Source organism: Rhinolophus ferrumequinum, chromosome 10 (genome assembly GCF_004115265.2).
Source record: "Rhinolophus ferrumequinum isolate MPI-CBG mRhiFer1 chromosome 10, mRhiFer1_v1.p, whole genome shotgun sequence".
NCBI lineage: Eukaryota > Metazoa > Chordata > Mammalia > Chiroptera > Rhinolophidae > Rhinolophus > Rhinolophus ferrumequinum.
In genome coordinates this window covers 48683259-48706075 of record NC_046293.1, presented here as the reverse complement: position 1 = coordinate 48706075, position 22817 = coordinate 48683259, and the positions used below count along the sequence as shown (strand labels likewise).

At 37.0% G+C, this 22817-nt stretch overlaps 1 pseudogene; it reads right to left on the bottom strand.

Annotated features, from left to right (window-relative positions):
* Positions 1–13430: 13430 nt before the first annotated feature.
* LOC117029484 (uncharacterized) lies at positions 13431–13550 on the bottom strand (annotated as a pseudogene).
* Positions 13551–22817: the final 9267 nt, after the last annotated feature.

The window sequence follows — 22817 nt, the reverse complement described above, 5'->3', positions numbered from 1 at the left end:
CAAAAAAGTTGCAAAAGATAGTATGAAGAATTCTTGTATACCATTAATCCAGGTACTCTACAGTACTTTTGTCATTCTCTTCCTCTCCACTCTCTCTTTTTTCTGTCTGTCTCTCTCTAAATAGACTAGTTGCTATAAATGCATACTTTTCTGAAACATTTGAGAGTAAGTTGAAGACACAACACCCCTCTACTTCAAAACATTTTAGTGTGTATTTCCTAAAAACAAGGACATTCTCTTACATAATTAGAGTACTATTATCAAAATCCAGAAATCCACATTGGTACAATTATATCATATAACCTACAAACCTTATTCAGATTTCTCCAAATGTCCCACTGATGTCATTTTTCTGGTCTAGGATCCAATTCAAGATCACCATAGCATTTACCTATCATGTCTCTTTAGTCTCGTTTAATATAGAACTGCCCCTCGCATCTTTTAGGACCTGAAAAAAATTTAAATAACAGACTGCTTATTTTGCAGAATCTTATTCAATGTGGGTTTTTCATGTTTTCGTACGATTAAATTCAGGCAGTTTCTGCATTTTTGGCAGAATACCAATAATACGAGTTATGCTGTGTCCTCAGTGCATCGTTACTAGGACGCAAATGACAAGCATCTGTATTTTTCAAGTTCCCCCATGTGATTCCAACATGAGCCCAATGTTGACAACTACTCCTTTTGGCCAAGTATATATTGACCTTTATTTTTCAAACTGAATATCCTCTTAACAGGTGAGACCTGTAATCCACCAGGAAAGAACCGTTTAACTCTGCAAGGGGCAAATCAAACCAAGAAGTCAAACGGTGATGTCAAAATGTTGGGAAGGCTGGTGATAAGACTGAAGGAAAGATAAGGGATGAAGGAGTAATGAACTGTCTTCCTGTTGTATCCGATTTAAGTCTGGTTCTTAAACTGCTCCTGAATACATTACACTCTTAGAATGCACTGGAGGACATTTGGGTCCTTTCGTCTATCATCTAGGCCTTCACATTGATAAAACTCCCTCCCTCCTATGTTCCCATAGGACAGTGTTCCTTTCAAGTGATACTTATCAATGTCCCCCTGTATTTAATGTACTTACCTGTTTTTTTCCCACTAGTTTGCAAGTTTTCTGGGTACAAAAATTTCATCTTACTAAAATTTTATCCCCATGCATCATGAAGATGGTTGTATATTATTAAACATTCAATGAATGCTTGCTAAGATAGATGACAAGAGGTTGCCAGCTCACATTTTCTTTTCCATTTTAAATAAGAAGTTTATTTAAACAACAAAACTCTCGACTTGAAGGAAAAACTAAGATTCATTTCTGTTAGAGTAATTTAACTCTATTAAATACAGATTGCCCTCCATTTCACAGCCACACATAAAAGCTATAAAATGGTCCTCAGTTTTACAATAATAAATGAAAAACATTAAAATTTTCCAATCAAACAAGGTGTGCAAAGATTTTTATGGTTTTATTGTTGTTGTTGTTAAACTGTGAGAACAAAATAACTTTTTCTAAAAAAGAAATCCATGTATAAATGGACCTGTGCAGTTCCAACCAGGTTATTCAAGGGTAAACTGTTCATTTAAAATCCAGTAAGCTTTTCCCTTTTGCACGCATTCGTTTTTTTTAACCTTCAGCAGATAAGACTCAGTTTTCACTGACTATTGAAGTTAAAGGGTGATCATGGTTTGAGATAGCTAAGCTGAAACTCTCAAAAGCCTTTCTTTATATCACCATCATCCCAGGGTTCCCCAAATGCCTAACCAACATTTGATTTTCTAAATCACAGTCTTCCCCTAAAGGAAAAGCTCCACACCATTCTCACTCCCCAAATTACATCCCTTCTTCTGTAGGTCTTGCTAGTTTGCATAGTTGAGGGGGACTTACCTACCCTCAACCATTTAAACAACTGGCAAATTACCCTTTCAACATTCTTCCCAATGAATACTTGCTCCTGATTCATTAGAAGATCGGTAACTATTCCCATCCTGACCTCAGCCCACCTGGACATGCTGCTCGCCCCGTTTGGAGCGCCCTTTAACGAATGCCCTTTTCCATTTTGAGATTTCTTTGCATTCTGTGTAACTCCATCCACGGCAACACCACCTCTCAGATGAAAAGCAAAGGAGGACACAGACACCTCTTCAGTTTGGTTTGGTAAAATCTCCCAGGCACTGGCACAGGCAGATGGAGTCCTAGCAAAATTTTCACCTCGTGACCACCGGTTGTCTTCATTGCCAACACAGCCTGGTTTTAAACAATGATTGGGTTTTTCACAATGAGCATGTAATCTTTCACAATAGTTGTGATGTTTTCATGGTTCCAGAAAGGATAAGAAAACACTACTTGAAGACATATATGAAGGTAAGATGTATAAAGATAGACCAGTTTACCACAACACACACCTTCACGCAAGGCTCAGTCCGTTTGTGCTTTAACATGCCGCCTTCTCAGTGTCCATCTGCAGCTTTAAAAGGTTTGCTCTGTGAGCTGCTCAGCTCGCTTCTCTACCTTGTTCCATGGATAAGTGTGGCTAATTTGCCTCTCTTGCTAAGTTCCTACAAGTCTCTCCTGACAAGAAGATTCCTGTACCATCACTCATTTCACAGCTAATGAGGAGCCTTTCATTTCCAGCCAATTACAACAGTGAATTAAGCTTTCGGAAACTGATTGCTGAAAATCTTTTTTTCATAAAATGAAAAATAACTCTATTTAGTAAAAGATTCAATTTTCTCTCTGTCCTGTCATCAATAATTTTACCTGAAAAGCTGCTGGGAAAGAATAAAGTTACCAATTTTCTGAAATTGCAAAGAGCAACACTTTAAGTGATTCCATTTTGACCCTTTTCAGGTTATTCATTTAAATTCCACAAATGTTCATGGAACCGTACCGTAGAACCCTACCTAAAATATAAGGTGCAAGTGCTGACCTCAACAGCTGATAACTTTGTAGGGCAGGTCATATACACAATTAAAATAGAAGACAGAATCTATTTAATACTGGGGTGAAAAAGAACACACGCTGCAAAGCTGGAACACCAAAGAAAAGGTTCAGTCCAGCTGGGGAGGGAGTTGTGGATTGGGGAAGACTTAAGAGATGAAGGCAGAAGGAAGGGCAGACTTTTGACAGGAAGAATAGGGATGGGGATAAAGAAGGCATTTAGGTGGAAAGAGCAGGCATGTTCACAGAGGGTTTGGGTGAACCGGACCTTGGAAAGGGAGGGAAGAATAAGGCTGGAAATGCAGCTTGGGCCTTGGACCTGGGCGTGTTGTGTCCCTGTTTAAAGTATAAAAAACAGTTTATACTTCACTCCATAGTCTCTATAGAGCCAGTGGGCATTTCTGCAAAGGAATATTATCAGAGCTGTGCTCAGAGAAGCTTGCTCTGATGATACAACTTACAAGGTGGGAGTTTTAGCGGGGGTAGGCAAACCACAGCTCATGGGCCAAAGTTAGCCTATTGAAATGAGTTAAGAATGGTTTTTAAGTGTTTAAATGGTTGAAAAAATTAAAAAGAAGAATACATGTTGTGATACATGAAAATTACATGAAATTCAAATTTCAGCGTCTAAAAGTAAAGTTTCACTGGAACACAGCAACACTCATTCATTTATGTATTATCCAGGCTGCTTTTCACTATAATGGCAGAGCTAAATATTTTCAGCAGAGACCATATGGTTCAGAAAGCCTAAAATATTTACTGTCTGGCTCTGTACAGAAAATATTTCTCAATCCCTGGTCTAGAAGTCTAGTTTAAAGAAATCAGACAACTAGAAATTTCAGGGGGAAAAATGTAAAACACACAGAATTAACTAACACTTGTTTAGGATTGATACCTGAAATTTTGCTGTACGTTAAGGCAAGTATTTTTTTTATCCTTCCTTCATTCATTTATCTACTCACCCCAAGCTAACCAATTAATAATACATTGACTCTTGAAACTCCAAACTCCAAAGTAGAAAACAAACAAAAAATACAATGCTCAACAATAAATAGGCAAAGACAAAGAAAGCACTGCATTTTCCCTCCCTTTGCAAAGTGGAGCTAAGGTCACGGTTTTTCCACTTGCTATGTCACCTGGGGAAACCCACATAACTTCTCTTTATTCCTTTTCTCATCTTTAAATTGGGTTAATAAAATGTTCCCTTCATACTTCTCAGTGAATGAGATATCCTGTTTCCCTGAAAATAAGACCTAGCCGGACAATCAGCTCCAATGCATCTTTTGGAGCAAAAATTAATATAAGACCTGGTCTTATCCAATGCGGTCTTATATTAATTTTTGCTCCAAAAGATGCATTGGAGCTGATTGTCCGGCTAGGTCTTATTTTCAGGGAAACACGGTAACGCAGAGGGTAGTATTCTGTCCAACTTTAAGTTGACACATAGTCATAAGTTTCAGTCAACAAATATTGAGCACCTACTATGTGCCAGGCGGCATTCTAGGCTTTGAGGCACATGTAAAACAAAACAAAGATGCCTGCTCTCATGTGGCCTACCTCCATGCTTATGAAAGTGGCAATCTTACCATCTTTTTTTTCTCTCATCTCTCCTGGGCCCTCTCCATTGTCAATTCCTGCGCTATGGAAAACTGTTATAATCATACTTCATTGCATTAAAGAGACAAACCACAGGCCCAAAATGGAGTCACTTGTGCTAAAGCCCACGACAGTGAACCTAGACTTAATACCTGACCTAACCACATTTTCAGCCTTCTCAAAGAATGTAATCGTAAGCGGTCAGTCTGGAATTTTCTGCTCAGCACTAATGAGGTCATCTATCATTGGGCTCTCTTCATCCCCCTAAAGGAAGCTGAAGCAATCTGTCTGATAAGACACCCCATCATCCTCCCCTCCCTTAAGGGAAGGTACCCTTGCCTGAAACAATCCTTTCTTTTCTTCAGCTAATAAGCTAATAACTTTCTTGTCCCTCCCAGTTTCTGTCTATAAAAGCCGTCTATGTTATACAGCTTCTCAGAGCACCTCTCTATTTCCTAAACAGGATACTGCCTGATTCATGAATAAAGTCAATTAGATCTTCAGGTGAATTTTTGTTCCTTAACAATTGTAATGATCTTCTATGAAGTTACTATGTGATAAATCCAATGGGTCCTTCTCTGACACAATAGTTTTTCCCCAGTTGCCAGTTCTGAACTGGAAGTGAAACTGCTATAAATTATCCTGGACATTCAGAGAAGGGAACTAGGCAGGCTTCTTATTCCTGGTAAGGATCAATGTAATTTGTCCAGATTTATCCCAAGATTCACTCAGAGTGAATGTAAAGATTCTTTCCTTAGTATAGACAACTTTCATTTCTCTTTGCCACTATCAAATATCTACGTAATGCTTTATAAAAACTGAAATGGACTCTCTGGGAATGATCCCAAAAGACATATTCTAAGATTACAATGTAAATTATTAAGTTATATAAACAGTCACATGAAAGCATTTAAATAAAATTTACACATAAAAGACCGCTTCTGTCAAAATCAGCCTTTAGATCTACTTCAAATTCTTAAATGGAAGACTCTTTTATTTACTTTCTTGACTTGTTTAAATATGAAAGTTTATCTCCCTTTTCTTTTCCTTCTTCTTTTTTTTTTTTGAATAGACCTGAATCTCACCCGGTAGAAATTTATTTCAAACAATATTTTATGTCTTCTCTAATAAAAATCTAGGGTAGCACTGCCCAAAATAATTTTCTGTGATAAAAATGTTCCAACTCTGTGCCACCAGCCACATGTAGCTAATGAGCACTTAAAATGTGTCTAGTATGATAGAAAAATTCAGTTTTTAGTTCCACGTACTTTGAATTAACTTTAAAATTGAATAACCACCTATGGCTACTGGCTAGTGTTTTGGACACTTCAGGTGCCAGGCTTTACCCTGAGAGCCATGCATTCTAATTCCCCCTAATTAAAAGTTACTAAGAGTCCAAATTGCTACTGAAGCGCTTATTGCCTGTGGAGAAAAGCAGATACATCAATAGACATGCAGAGCAATCGTCCTCTTCATCTCTGCACAGGGCAGAGTTTGGGGAGAGAGAGATGGAAATTCTGTGTTTGCATTTAGTATAATGGGGCTAACGGGAAAAAATGTTTTGAATATCCACAAACCACCACCTTCCCATGAATCCTAATATACACCCTGTTTAATATAGAAAGAATGAAAAGAAAGTACCTTTCTTTCTGACATGATAGAGACTCAGACAATTTCTCATTTTGCTCAGATGGGAGAACTTCCTCCTAAATACTTTTTTCTTACTCCAAGTTGGAGTTTTATTCATTTATTCAATGGACATCAATTAAGCACATTACTGCACTTCCGCACAGTTAATAAAGTTACCAAAGGCTGTAATCATCTCTGCAAATCTAACATGTTTATTGAATTATCCCGTGGGGCACAGAGATTCTCTTTATTCTATTTCCTCCAAGGATCCTTCAAACCCACTCTCTTGCCAGTTCTTCTCTGCCTCTAAAGGAAATACCAAGCAGATGCCACAACTTTTCTAGTCTCCTGCAGTCACAAGAAACATTTCATTCAGTAGTTTTGAAAAGTACCTTCCACTCTAACTTTGAAATGTGCATCTTTTACCCAGTTTAAAGCCTCTGCCTCTCCCATCAAGGCCTGTCTGTGACTGGGAAATCTGTGGGGTTAGGAGACCCATCTTTTCCCTCGCTCTTTCAAGTCCTTCTCCTTACACACTCACTAGCTGCCTTTTTGGCGCCCTCAGGGTTGGAGCCTATGAGGAAAGGGAGAAATAACGGGGGGAGTCTATTCTAACTGTACTAATACAGTCCTAATTTGGTATTAGCGCTCTCTGGATGCATCGGATACACAATTCTGGACTCATGTGAACGTGACCGACCTTCTAGCAAACACCTCAGTATCATTCTCAGTATCATTCAAAGAACCTACAGTTCTTTGACTTAGATGAAGATATGTCCTTGGCTACCACTGCCATTGCCCCCACCCCCCAGCTCCCAGGCAGACTGCATATTGGGTCCCCTTGACCCTCCACTTCATCCTCACAGCCAGGATCCTTCTCAAGATGATTCAATCAGCTCCCTTCTGAAGGATCTGCTCAGGCTCATGGGAAATACTTCTGAACTTGTGCCCCTTCAAAACAACCATCTCTTTGCTTCTCAGCAATTTCAGCCAATGTGTTTTCCCTCTAGACTTTTAAGTGTGCGTCTCTATATCCTTCAAACTCTATGGAACTCACATCCGGTTCTCTGGAAATCTCTCATTTGACTTGAAGTAGAAAGGTAACACCCTCACCACTTCGCCATGGAGAGAGGTGTAAACTCCTCTAAGGAAATAAGGAAACTCCTCTAAGGTAAACTCCCAGATTTCCAACCTCCCAATCAATTATGGATATCCTATAGTAACAGGATTACAGCTGCATGATATTGATTGATACTTTTCCAAACGAATTACGTATTTAGTGACAAACATGGACCAGCAGTTTTTGATTCAAGTGTATTGGTAAGGATGCTTTTGGCTGTAACCAGTGATGGGGTGGAATATGTTTAACAACCAGATTTTCATTGGATTAAAAAAAAACTCCAACTCACAGCATCTGCCAAGTTCAAAGTTGTACATAGTCCCCTCACAGCCAACTTCAAGCTAACTACATGATGTAACGGAACACAGAGTTGGGAAGAGAAGTGCACTATCAGCTCATGAGCCCACATGAGCTGGCTCCAGCACTTGCTGTTACTTCAGTCACAGTAACAAACCGAACTGGTTTACACCACAAGGAGAGATATTGCTTTACATTGCAGGCAATCTGGAAGTCGGGTGAGAGTTAGGGCTTGCTTATCTATTGGTTCCTGGAAGTCATAAGAGACCCAAGTTCTTTCTGGCTCGCTGTGTTGCCAGCAACAATGTTGGCTTGATTCTGAGGCCTGTGACTTTTGTAGAGTCAACTCACTCGGAATCTTTTCTTGGTCTGAGCTTTGGAACATTACACAAACTTGACATCAAAGACCTCCAAAGTAGATATATATATATATTTTTAGAATTTAATTTCTCTCTTCCTCTCTTAGTCTCCATACAATTTTCAGGTGAAAAAAAAATTGTGCCAGATGATCTATAAGGTCCTATAAGTTTTAAGAGTTATGACCTGCTTCTACAACTTGTTTCCACATATCCTTGTTTCTATGTACTCTTTCCCTTGATGATCTCATCTTCTCATATGGTTTCAATTTTATCTGTATGTATTGTAGATAATTCTCAACTATGTAACTCTAGCTCTGAAACCTTTTCATAACTCCAATACCAATATTTCCAAATGCCCAATCAACATTTTTTTACATAGGCCCCAGTGACTTCCAACTCAATCTATCTAATGCAAAACAATTCTCTCTTCCCTTGTCCATTCCAAAGAAATAAACCAAACAACACAAAACTTTTCCTGAAAGTGTCAGGCACTGTTAAAGGCACCACTACTCTTCAAGACATACAAGTTGATTCATCTTTTGAAAATCAAGGATGATGCCCAGATCAAAATCTGATTTAAGAAACCAGATACCTGGTAGTTTAACTCACTGAGATAGGAAAGAGTGGAGGATAAAATGGGGTGGGTGGAAAACGAGTAGAGTACCCGTGATGAGTTTAGTTTGGACATATTCAATTTGAAATGCGATTGTGTTGTCCAAGAGAGCGTGTCTAGGAGACATTTGTGCTTGTTGGTCTGGTACTCAGAAGAGAGATCTGGGCTGGAGAGAAAAAGGGACTTGGTGATATTGACATGGTTGAACCCAGCCAGGTAGAGCAGGCAGAGTGAAAAAAGAAGAAAAGCTAGGCTAGAGCCCTGAGTGTGACATTGAAGGGAAGGCAAGATGGAAAAAAGATCCTAAAAAGTCAACTGAGAAGAAGTAGAGAGGTCACAAGACAGCCAAGAAAATGACGTGTTATTGAAGTCAAGAGGAGAGATTGTTCAAGGAAAAGTTGTGGTTTAGAGAGTCAAATCTTGCTGAAATCTGAGATAGGGAAAGGCCTGAGAAGTGTTCCCTGTGTTAGCAATAAAAAGCTTGTGGGAGGTCTTCCAAACAGCATTTTCAGGCATGCGATGGGGGCAGCAGCCAGAATGTGGTGAGTGAGAAGTGAAGACGTGGACAACTATTCAACAAATGACATTAGGAAAAGTGATAGCCTTTGGGGATGAAGAATCCACAAAGGCTCGCTAAATAATCTATTATGTCGCTAGTGTGTTAAATAAAAACAAACATGAAATAAGTCCAAGTGCTTGCCCTCAAGGAAAATGTAAGAGAAGGCAGCACTGAAACATAGCTTAAAGTTCACTGGCACTTTCAGGGTTAGAAATATGAAGAGAATATTTTAAATACCAGAAAGGCCATGAGTAGAGGTGTAATAATAGCAGCTTAGGATACCTACGGAGGAACTGTAGGAGATAGGCCAGTGTGTTTTGAGTTGAGTTTTCGAAAAAAAAAATAGCTAAGATTAACCAAGACAGGCAAAGAGAGGGACACTTGGAAGTAGGAACACTGGTTAGGAACGTCCTTTCCACAGGTACTTTTCATTGACATTTCAACATCTTCAAGTCTGCTCTGTTTGAAAAATAATCACCACCACCATAAAAATCCCTTTTTGCAACCTAATATTTTTCTTTAGCTCCCGCCATACTCTCTTCTCCTCACAACCAAACATTTCAAAATGTTTTCTACTCATGCATGCTGATCCCCTTAAAGTCCTTTTGAATGAGTTTCAAGATCCTACACTTTACCACAACCTGCTCTTTAAATCAATCTCCAGGTTCTTTTCCACAGAGGAAGGGAGAAGGGACGGGAATGTGGATTGCTGAGAGGAGCAGTCACAGTACATGTACCAGGCAGGCCTCTCTGCGTCTGTCTGAGAGAGCGGTTCTCTTTGCTCCCCTTGGCTGCTGCCCCCACCCTCCACATCCTTCCTCCCTCCATCTTGCGTGTCATTGGGCTTCCATCCTCTCTAAGTCTTCTTCACATATTTTTTTGAAACCTTTGTTCGGCACTGGTCTACTTTCTGTTCTCTTTGCTGTTATAAGTTTGTCCCTTTACTATGGGTCTTGGGAAGGCTTAATTTTATTTTTGAAAAGTCTAAGAGAATAGAAATGAAGAAGAAAAAAAAAAGTTTCCTGCCATGTTCCTATTGGTATACCTTAAAATGAATTTATGTCCAAAGACAAAATTCATCTTTGAGTTGTAACTTACGCCATGCTAAGCTGTCCTCTTCTTTGGGTTGTTGCCTTGCTCTTCCCTTTAACTGGAGTGTTCTGACCTTCCATTGCCTTGCTCCTTCTTTTCATTCAGGACTCTGCTCAGCTATCACATTCTCAGAGAGCCCCTCCTTAATGACCAGCTCATTCCTGCCGTGTCACTCTTCCAGTCTCTTGGGTTTGTTGTCTTCAAAGCAATTATCACTGGGTAAAATGATCTTACAGGGATCTCGTATCTCTTGTTCATGGTGGGATCCCAGGAGCCTAGAGCAGTGCCAGTTAATGTGCAATAAATATTATCCACATTATGTATTTATTCAGTGAGGTACATTTACAACGGTTGTAGTTTTTATATTTGAAATGGGCCATATTCTTTCCCTCCTTTCTCAACGATTAGCAGAAAAATGTAGCTTAAGTGGTTAATTTTAGGTCCTAACTGTGGCATTGAAATCTTTGAAAGTTTCCATCATTGCGCCACACTTCACTTCAAGAAATATTTACTAAACACCTACTAAAAGTAGGTGTGGTAGAAGACACAGATATGTGACAATCTCTGAGTTCTGCTGAGTCATCCAACATGGTACCCTGTACCATATAGCATCAGGGTGAAATGTTCTCATTTGGCCTCCAAGAGCCCTTCTTCTCTATAACTTGACCACACTTCACTCTTCTTTCACTCACAGAAACGTAAATTAACCGTTTCTGGGATTCTGTTGAGTCTGTTACAGAACACTCCCTTTCCATATTATCAAATTCTGGTCATCTTTCAAGGTCAAAATTCCACTCTGCATGTGCCTTTCCTAAAATCCTAGGTTTTTGCTATTTTTCATTATCTTTGAACATTTAGAGTTTACAGTCTGTCACAGAACTTTAGCTTTGTGTTGTTCACTCTGTCCTGTTGTAAGTTCTGACTCTCCACTGGATTACAAACTTCAAAAGGAGTTTGTAGCAGGAACTCCCTAAACATGGATTGATTGAGTATCACCTGATAAATGCCCTGAAACAGGTTTGAAGTTCAGAATCATGTTTGTGCAATAGAATGGAAAGCGATCCTGAGGACTCTTTTAGAAAACCCTATTGTATTCTCCACCTAAGCTAACTAACACTCTGCCATAGTAACAAAAGTCCCTTCTTCCATTTTGGACAAACATATGATATTTCAGGTAGTCCAGTAGCCCTGTGTATTCCCCAACTCTCTCCTCCTCCCGCCCTCCAACATCCAGAGCCTAAATCACCAAGATGATAAAACCTTTGGAAGGATTAAAGTGACCAGGTGGAGGAAAGGTGAGGAGGAAATGGGATGTTTAGAAACTTTTTCATTTAGAGAAATGTGAAAGTATATTAATTTACCCACTCTGTGCCTAACTTCTGAAAAAGATTTCAGTGGGAAAAGAAATGGGATTGCGGCCCATCTTGTCTTTTGTACATGAAGCACCGCATCATGAGTGTGCGTGCGTGCGTGCGTGTGTGTGTGTGTATGTATATGTGTGTGTTTTCCGTCCAAATTAGTAGTGAAAAAGGAAGGACTCCAAAGTTACTGGTGTCATGATGCCAAAATTTGCAGATGAGGAATTCAATCAATTGTACAGATGTTCCAAATATATAACGCCAAACATCCCAATTTGTGGACACATACAGTGGTGATTTTTTTCACTTTGCTCTTAATATCTTGGCAGGGTTCACTTGTAGCCTGATTTGCTGAGCTTAAGAGCCAAAAATCACATTTTTCCATCCAAAGTTATCAGGTTGATACTCTGGAAAGGGTTTTTTGTGTCCTCAAGATTCGTATTTTCTTTTTTAGAGTACTCTTCAAGCAGGAATTATATTTCTGACTTTTATTACTTATTTAATTTAGCCAAAAGGGAGAAAAAAGAGACAAATCTTCTGCAATTGCTATAGGAGTAAGTAAATGTTGTATTTTTAAAAACAAATAGTATGTGTCAGGACAACATTTTAAAAAGACCTTAAAATAGTCCTAAGGAAAAAATGTACCGGATATTGTGAATTAAGTTTTCTCATATCACCATATTAAGTGTTAATAATACAACCTCTCTGAACTCTGATCTATTTCAGGAATGCTCTGAGTTTGCTCCAACTACCCAAGTCCTCAAGCATCTGACCCCCTGATTCCACAGTTCACTCTTACTCCTACCAGAGCAACTTGACACCACAGTTCCATTTCGTGTCCAGCTAATCCCAGCCAGCTTCACCTCCCTGTCATGCTGGGTCACTGCCCAGACTGCAGGCCCTTGTGGTCATCTGTCTTCTTCCTTACTCCACCCCAAACTGCTCTTACTTCTCTCTCTCAGGACTCAATCTCCCAACAGTTTCCTCCTACCCGAACCCTTGATTATATGGGGTGAGGGGAGACAAAGAATAAAGATTCTTCACTCTCACTTTTGAAAGAGCTATGGTTCTTTTCAATTATAACATCTAAGTTTTTTTCCCCATATTTTATTGTCTCTATGATTAAATAGATAACCAAACATTGCTTCTGAGACACCCATGGTTGTCATAACCAAGTGTCCAAATTTCCTCTGACAATTTTTTGCTTTCCAAAAAATTGGATCTAAACATCTTAAAAAAAAATTATATATCAAGCTATCTTTTATACTTTGAGATTTCCCAGATGGCTTCTGAAAAATTACAAATATTGGTTCTTTGAGCTTATAAAAAGAGAGGTGCTGGAGATTGTATTTGTTTGATGAGTTGCACGGGAAGAATTGTCGAATCAGAAGAGACGCTCAGCCATTCCTAAGCCCACTTTATATATGTTAAAATTTTGTTAATATACATTTATCAGAAATTGAATGCTTTAGTGAAAACCCCTAAAGATTTGTCAGTAGCTTCAATGTCCACATATATTTTAACCATCAGGGATAACACTGATCAAAATTCTAAGAAAGAGTTGCATCAGGTTTTCCTGTTTTTGTGAATTCTAGCATTGTTTTGCCTGATGACCTGATGTTAGGCAGCCACAATGTTACCAGTTATAATTTCAGCTACTGTTTCAAATTTTACTTGACTACGACCTTACTCCTTTAATTTCAATGTAATACTTTATATGTCAGGTCCTCTCAATTGAAGATGCACATCAGACTTACTTAAGGAGTTTTATAACAATATAGCTCTCTATGCCCTACTTCAGACCTACTGAATCTCTTTACTCGATATTCTTGACATATTATGAGGCAGGATTGTTAAATATTATATCTCAAGATTTTTTCTCTACAAAAATTATGTTCATCCATTTGTATATAAATCAGATATAACATTCATTGACTTCATTGAAAATACTTACTTCACTTGATCTCAGCCAAAAGGCCGAGAAGCGATGAAAATAGACTTATTATTTTTAGAGATATTTTATTTAAAAGAAAAATTTTAATGACTTTATTCCCTTTGCCACATAACATAACCTAATCACAGACATGAGATCCATCCTGCTCACAGGTCCCGCCCACACGCAAGTGGAGGAGATTACATATGGCGGGTATACCAATGAACAGGACTGTTAGCAGCCAACTTAGAATTCTGCCTACTCCATTTCTCCATCCATTCTCCTCAACATTTAAGTTAGCAGAAATAGATTTTTTATCTTTAATTTGCAGTGCAACTGGCAGTTTTAATTTTATTTGGTATTTACTTCTTTTAGTAACTTCTTGTAATTGGAGGTTGGAAGAGGCATAAAAGTGACATCAGGCTTGTCCCCTTGGTCTCTTCTAGTCCCTCTCTCTGCTGCTCCAGCTCAGGCTCATCCACTGCTCTTCTTTCCACCCCTTAATGTTGACGTTCCATCCTGATTTCCATTCTCTTCTCCATGGATTTACTTTAACTGAATGATTTCATCTATTCTCTTTGCTTCAACCCCCATTACATGCTAATACTTCTCCAATTTATATCTTTATCCCAGTCATTTCTGTTGTTTAAACATTATTATCCTTATTTTGCTTAAGTTAAACCAAATCAGTTGTTAAAATGTTACTCACCATGTTTACATGTCAGAGATTCTAATAATCTGCATTTTCTATGACATTTATAAATCTTGATTTATTTTAAAGTCTGTCTTATGTTAATATTGGTTTTATTAATAGAGTTTTAAAGAGTTTTAATCTGCATTAGCTCAGGGACTGACAAATGGGATAATTAGCATATGAAAGCTGTACTGCAAATTCAAGATCTTCTAAGATATTTACTCTTGAAGCATTACAAGTATGTTTTAGAAGTGGAGGTCAGGGATGGCCTAATGTTTAGGACAGGTAAGTGACATTTCCACAGGAAACATTTCGTTTTTAGGTCTTTGTGTCATTCTCAGTATGGTCTGGGAGGTGTTACCAATCATTAACCAAAAAGTCTAAAATAAAAGTAATAGTACTATCATCAACACCATCATCATAACCATAATATGCACAACTATCTAAGGAAACATTTCTTCTGTTTTGAGAGCAGAGAAGGATGAGGGGAAAAAAGGAGAAACAGGCAAAAACGGAGGTAAGGAAGCAGAGATAAGTGAAAATACCAAACTGAGAACATTTGCAAGGTACCGAGAAGATTCCACTTCAACTCTTTCTCTCACTCTTTGGGGCCCCCTGGAACTCCTTCATTACTCATGTGGAAACATGAACTGCAATTTAGAAGGGTCTTTTGCAGGCAGCTAGAAAAGGCAGTGTTTATAGAATTAGAACTTTCAAACTACTTGAAGATAATGAGCAAATTGAGGTGGTGAGGGGAGACAAGGAGATGGGAGTTAGGAAGAGACAGAGACAGAGAGAAATAAAGAGGGAGACACATTCAGAAAGAGGACCAGGGAACCCTTTCTAGGCAAATCCTCCAACAGAGTTACACAGGCAGAAATCTGCTTCAAAATTGTGGTGTTCTGGAACTAGAATACCACCAGGCCAATAAAGACTTGTCATAATGAGACAGTATAAAATGTACTGGAAGGATACTCTGTCAGTCTTCCCAGTTCCCATTAAGTGCAATATTTTTGTCACCACATTTTGTCCAACTATTGAAATAACAAAGTGTTTAATAAAGAGCTTCAGATGCTAAAAACTTAATATTTTTGTCAAATGTAAAGCTATACAAAGCAGATAATAGACTAGACAGCTGTACAATGCCACTCCAAAGATCAGTGTCCTTCAGCTTTTAAGACCACCTTAATCAATGGAAACTTCCACAGAGCTTGCTATATACAAGGTCTGACAATTAAGTTTGCGAACTTGTCCAAGAAAAAGTGCTACATACCTCATTGCTGAATATCACTATGGTCACCTTCGAAGTACTCCCCTTGGGAAGCTATGCACCGACACCAGTGCCTAGTCCACCCTTCAAAGCAATTTTGGAACTCTTTTTCTGGAATGTCCATCAGAGTTGTCATCATATTACCCTTGATGCCCTGAATGTCATCAAAATGTCTTCCTTTCAATATTTCTTTTATCTTCAGGTAAAGAAAGAAGTCATTTGGGGGACAGATCAGGTGAGTAGGGGTGGGTGTTTCAATACAGTTATTTGCTTACTGGCTAAAAACTCCCTCACAGACAGTGCCGTGTGAGCTGGTACATTGTCATGATGCAATGAATTGCATAGCGAAAAGCCATGAATTGTTGGCGAAAAGTTCAGGTCATCTAACTTTTTCATGAAGCCTTTTCAGCACTTCCAAATAGTAAACTTGGTTAACTGTTAGTCCAGTTGATACAAATTTATAATGAATAATCCCTCTGATATCAAAAAAAGGTTAACAACATCGTTCCAACAAGTTTGCGAACTTAATTGTCAGACGTCGTGTGTGTGTGTGTGTGTGTGTGTGTGTGTGTGTGTGTGTTTTCTTACATTTCTAGATGCCTTGAAATAAATTTTTAAAAAATTTGTTATTCAGAGTGCTCTGTTGAGTTTCTATTTATTTATTTATTTATTTATTATTTATTTATGGTCTAGAAGCTCAAGTCCTTTACCATACTTTTCGTTTGTTTTTGCTTTTTTTTTTGCTCTCTCTCTCTCTCTTTCTTTCTTTCTTTTGCTATTTCTAGTTTACCTTCCTCTACTCCATGTGCTCTGCTCTTTCTTTATAGAAATCTTATTGTTGAAGTTCCTGGGTTGATCCTTTAAATTTTTAAAAATCTCTATTGTGTTACAATTGTTTGTTTTGTTTTGTTCTTGTTTTCACTTTCTGGAATAGTTTCTTTGATTTGGTTCTCATTATATTTTTATTTTCAGGGGGTCTTTATTTACCCATCTGCTATGAAAATATTGAGATGCAATACTTTCTCTTATCTTTCTGAGATTACTATTAAAATGTTTAATTTGACCTTTTCTTCTATTTTTTTATACTGTGTCTATTTCCTCCAAGTTCATTTTTGTGGTTTGTGTTCATTACTCTCTTTCATGTTGCAGCCTTTCCACAGATGTTTGGTAATCTGTGGCTGTCCATTTACATTTTTCTAACAGCCATATTGAGATATACTTCACATACCATACAATTCATCCATTTAAAGTGTACGTTTCAGTGGTCTATAATACAGTCACAGAGTTGTGCAACCATCACCACAATCAACTTTAGAACACTTTCCTCACCCCAAAAAGAAACCCTATACACACTAGTAGTCATTTCCCATTTCCCCTCAGTCTTCTATCTTCTGCCCTTTCCTGACCCAGCTCTAGGAAACCACTAAATTACTTTCCATTTCTATATATTTGCCGATTCTGGACATTTCATATAAATGAAATCATACAATATGTGGTCTTTTGTGACTGACTTCTTTCACTTATAATGTTTTCAAAATTCACCCAATTTGCAGCATTTATTAGTACTTCATTCATTTTTTTCCCCAAATAATATTCCATTGTATGGTTATAGCATATTTTGTTTATCCATTCACCAGTTTATGGACATTTGGGTTGTTTTCACTTTTGACTATTGCGAATAAGGCTGGTATAAAACATTCATGTACAACTTTTTATGTGGACATATGTTTTCATTTCTCTTGGGTATATAGCTAGAAGTGGAACTACTGGATCATATGATAATTCTATATGTAACTTTAAAATAAAAACTACCAGGAAGATTTCCAAAATACTGCACCATTTTACATTACTACTAGCGATGTATGAAGCTTTCGGTTTCTCTACATCCTTGCCAATAGTTGCTATTGTCTGTCCTTTTGATTATAGCCATTCTAGCATGTATGAAGTGGTATCTCATCATTTTGGCTTGTATTTCTCTAATTGCTAATTATATTGAGCATCTTTTCAAGTGTTAATTGGCTATGTGTATATTTTCTTTGGAGAAATGTCTCTTCAGATCCTTTGTCCTTTTTAATTGGGTCATTTGTCTTTGTATTATTGAGTTGTAAATGTTTTTTAAACATATTCCAGATTCAAGTCCCTTACCAAATATATGATTTGCAAGTTTCTTTCTCCCATTCTGTGGGTTGTCTTTTCACTTTTTTGATAGTATCCTTTTAATCACAAGAGTTTTTAATTTTAATGAAGTCCAATTTATCTTTTTCTTTAGTGGCTTGTGCTTCTGTTGTCATATCTAAGAAGGCTTTGTCTACCTCATGGTCAGAAATATTTAATCGTATATTTTCTTCTAGTTTTATAGTTTTATAGTTTTACTTCTTATATTTAGGTCTATGACCCATTTTGAGTTATTTTGTGTGTATGGTGTGAAGAAGCAGTCCAATTTCATTTCAATTGTTCCAATGCCATTTTCTGAAAAGACATGTCTATCCACATTCAAGAGTGAAATACTAAAAGACTAATGCTGTGTGCATGAGACGGGCTAATCAACTAGTAGGCTTTACTCTAGGGTTACTATGCTGTGAGCTGGCCTTTTCCTTGAATTACCTAGAAGGATAATATTCAAAGATATATCACTCTGTCCTCAACCCTGCACCTTACCCCACTGTACCTGCTACTTTCCAGTGGAGAACATCTCTTGCTTAATGCCTTTGGAGAATTGGCCTATGGTCACTTAGAGAGATGTAAGAGGTAAGTGGGTAGGGGAAGGTTGTCATTTGTGCCGTGTGGGTTGGAGAAGAAGATCTGTAGGTGTTTAACCACTTCAAATGCAGATTTCCAACTTCTTCCCATTTTTAATCTTTTGCTACATTCACACGTTGGTGTCTCTAAGTCTTGAGGCTGTTTATGAGTTTCAGTGGAGCAAATTGACTCATTCCTCTTCGGTGTTCTTTTCAGCAGGCACTTTAGTTTTAGCTTCTCCCACTCAGCTAAGTCCCTTACCATGACTTTTAATTTAATCATCTGAAAATCTATTGAAAGTGTTTGTCTGTTGATGACAAATTTCTCTTTCTTGTTTTGGTCATTTATCATTTTAATGGCATTTGAGAGCAAAAGAAGATAACCATGTAGTAAGTATGCTACATTTAACAGGAAATTTCTCTTCAGTTTTGGCTATGCACAGCTTTCAAGAGAATTTATCAGAGTATAGTTAATTTCAGTAGGAGAATCTCGTTTAACAAATGTAAATTTACAGTTAAAGAAAGAGTGACAGAGAATAATTTCCTAAATTAGAGTCTATATTCTGTATTAGATGCCGTCTAATTGACAAATTTAATCTCCCTTGACGGCAGGCACCATGGCTTTTTGTTTCACCATTCATTTCCCAGAGTTTACTACACTGTGTGATTAATAGGGTGCTCTCAATAAATGGTTTGCAAATGAATGGAAGGATAAATGAGCAACCACATGAAACCCATCAAAGTTTCTAATTGCTGTCAGTAGCCTTCTGTTGTTATACAGTAATTTCTTCAACAACTTACAGCACTGATTTTGACTGACTTTTACATCCTGACTTGGGGGAGGTAGATGAAGTACTGTCCATTAATTTCTGAATTATAGCTCCAAAGCTAAAATGTATTTTACTTATATGCAAGTCAACACAGACTAATGAGGTATAAGAATTTACTCCTAGTTCAAAGAAATCTGACTTCAAAGCAAGTTAAACTGTCTCTTAAATCAATCTTCCCACATTCTTCCTCCCACCAACTCCGGAAGACAAAGATTTATTATTCACCAACAGGACCCTGAAATTGAATTAATAAATTGAATCCACTTATGTGGTTCTAAAAAAATAACTAAAATTTGTAATAGGATACTAGTATATTACCATGCTATTTCAAATTTATTTATCTTTTTAAGCCTATTGAGATATATAAGAAATGAAAGGAATATTTTCTTTTGCGTGAGATTTGGTTTCATTTTATTGTGAAAATTCTAAAATGATATTTAGATTCATACCACCTAGAGACATTTGCTCTGAGTTTAATATTTTTCTTGTATGAGGTCACCAAGACACCATCATAACTGTAAGTAAAATAAGTTATTCAAAGTTGAGGAAGCAGGAGAAAAATCAGCAAACAGAAAACATTATAATACTATATCATTATAATTTTATATAGTTTCACCTTAGTTACTACATCTTAATTTAATCTACTTGTAAACTCTGGAAATGGAAAATGCAAAATATGAGATGCTGATGATTTGACTTCTCAAAATGCTTAGCTTGCTGAGAATGTTTCAGATAACTTTTAGATACAGATACAGCACATCTAAATTGTTAAGTTGGTCTCAACCCATTGCCTATGTCTTGGATTACTGTGTAGCAATTTCTTTAGGATTGCTGGAAGGTGTTGCTTGACTTTTCAAGAATAGTTGAGACACGATCAAGAAAAAATCATGTTCCCATTATTTTGAAAAAAATGTAGAAGCAAAGTGTTTTTCCTCCCCAAATCAGGAAAAAGTTGTTTGATCACAATTAAATTCTGCTTAATCATTATGTTTTGTTTGTGGATTTCTTGTTATTTAATCTCTTTACAATTAATGACACAATCATTTTCTTTGTCATCATTCATTAGGTATTTTAAAAATTATATGGGCATCTTTAAAAAAAATCTAATAATAATTTGAAAAGTTATTAACATTACATTACTTATATTATAATTATATAATATTTTACTGGTAGAACCAAATACTGAGCAGAGAAGTTAATACATTATTGTCATTTATATATTTTTTAAAAGGACCTTTTATAAGCCCCACCCTAGTGAATTCACTTTTAATTTTGTTCTGGAGTCTTTCATTTCTGAATCATACTCAACTGCTGATGTTTCTTGTATATCTAGTCCTCCTTTTTCCTTAGAATAATTCTGCCAAATACTGAATGGTTGTGTTCTCCAAAAAGTCATTATGTTGAAACCTAATCCCTGAAGTGATGGCATTTGGAAGCGGGACCTTTGAGAGATGATTAGGTTATGAGGGTGGAGCCCTCGTGAATGGGATTAGTGCTCTTTATTTAAATTCATTTTTCAGTTATAGTTGACACACACTATTATATTAGTTTCAGGTGTACAACATAGTACTTAGACATTTGTACTCGTATACCTTATGAAGTGATCACTCCAATAAGTCTAGTATCCATCTGGCACCATATATAGTTATTACAATATCATTGACTATATTCCTATGTTGTACTTTACATCCCCGTGACTATTTCACTTAATTAAATTTATTGGGGTAAGATTGGTTAATAACATTACATAAATTTCAAGTGTACAATTCTATAATACATCATCTGTATATTGCCATGTGTGCTCACCACTCAAAGTCTAGTTTCCTTCTGTCATCATGTGTTTGACCTCATTTACCCTTGTCATCCTCTCCCCAACTGCCCTTCCCCTTTGGTCACCACCATACTATTGTCTGTATCTATGAGTTTGCTTGTTTTGTTTATGTATTTGTTGCTTTTGGTTTTATATCCCAGATAGGAGTGAAATTATATGGTTCTTGTCCGTTTTCTGGTAACAGCTACTATGAAAACAGTATGGAGGTTTCTCAAAAAGTGACGAATAGAGCTACCATGTGACCCAGCAATCCCTCTTCTGGGTATCTACCTGAAAATTCGAAATTTTATTCATAAAGATATATGTATCACTATGTTCACTGAAGCATTCGTAATAGCCAAGACATGGAAACAACCTAAGTGTCCTTCAACAGATGATTGTATAAAAAAGATGTGGTACATATATGCAATGGAATACAACTCAACCATAAAAAAGGTGAAATATTGTCACTTGCAGCAATATGGATGGGTCTTGAGGGATTAGTGCTCTTATAAAAGGGACCCTCTCTCACCCATTCTGCCACTTGAGGACACAGCAAGTTATAGCCATTTGTGAACCAGGAATCAGGCTTATATGAGGTCACCAAGGTTCACCGGACACCTAATCTGTTTTAATCTTAGATTTCCCAACCTCCAGACTGTGAGAAATAAATGTCCAATGTTTATAAGCCACCCAGTCTGTGGTATTCTGTTATAACAGCCCAAACTGACTAAGACACATTTTATATTTTATTGGTGTGTCTGCTAGACATCTGAATTCTTGCATGTCCAAAAATGCCTTCTCATTGGATTAATATTTGTCTATGCATAGAATTCCAAATCCAAAACTTCAGAATTTAAAAACCATTATTCCATTGCTATATATGAAACATCTGATGTTAATCTGATTTATACTACTCTAGAGCTAGTTGTTTTTTTCTCTGAATGCTTTTAAGTTTTTCTCTTTATCCTGAAGTTCTAAAATTTGACAAGTGTGTGCCTAGATATGTTATTTTTAAAAAAGTTATCCTTGGTACTTAGTAATACCTTTCAAGTCTTTCTTCAGCTGCATACACTTTCTACCCTTGTTTCTCAATTATTTCCTTCCTTCTATTTGTTCTGTTTCTTTTGGAACTCCAATTTCCTGGCTATTGGACTTCCTGAATATGTCTTCCATATCTCTTATCTCCTACTTTTTAAATAGACAATGCAGAATGCTAGTTAAGCGTTTGTTCTCTGGGGTCAGATTCCCTGGATTTGAAAATCAGCTCTACTACCCCATTAAGTGTGTCCCTTTGGGTATGTTACCTAAGATCTCTCTGTATATAATAATAGTTCTCAGCTCAGAGAGTTGTTATGAAGATTAAATAAGCTATTATAACTAAAGCATTTAGAGCACTCTGGCACATATTAAGTTTTGCTATTTGTGCCCGCCTCATTGACTCTTTGCTATATACAGAGGGTACCCCAAAAAATGTATACACATTTTAAGAAAGGAAAAAACTGTATTAAAATTATGCTGATGGTAACCACTTTGAGCACCTCTTGTAATTGCAGAAGTCAAATGTGACTTGTATTCATCTTTTGTTATCGGTATATATTGAGTATTACAAATTTGATAACAGTTTTTTCCTTTCTTAAAATGTGTATACATTTGTTTTGGTACCCTCTGTATTTTCTAAAGAGTTCCTTTAATTTACCTTCTATATCATCAACTTTTCTTGTTGTCTAATTCATTATTCAGGCCATTAATTAATTTTTTTTTCATTCGGGCAATTGTATTTTTAATTTCAATAAATCCCCATTTTCTGATTGCTCCACCTTACATAGCACCCTGTTGTCATTTTCGGCTGCAAAATCTTCTTAAATCTAATTTTATTTTTTTTTAAAGTGTAAGTTCTTCTTTGTCCACCAAGTTATCTCTTTTTCTCTAGTACATTTCTTTTGTTCATGTTGGTTTTTCTCTTTCATGGGGTTGCTTT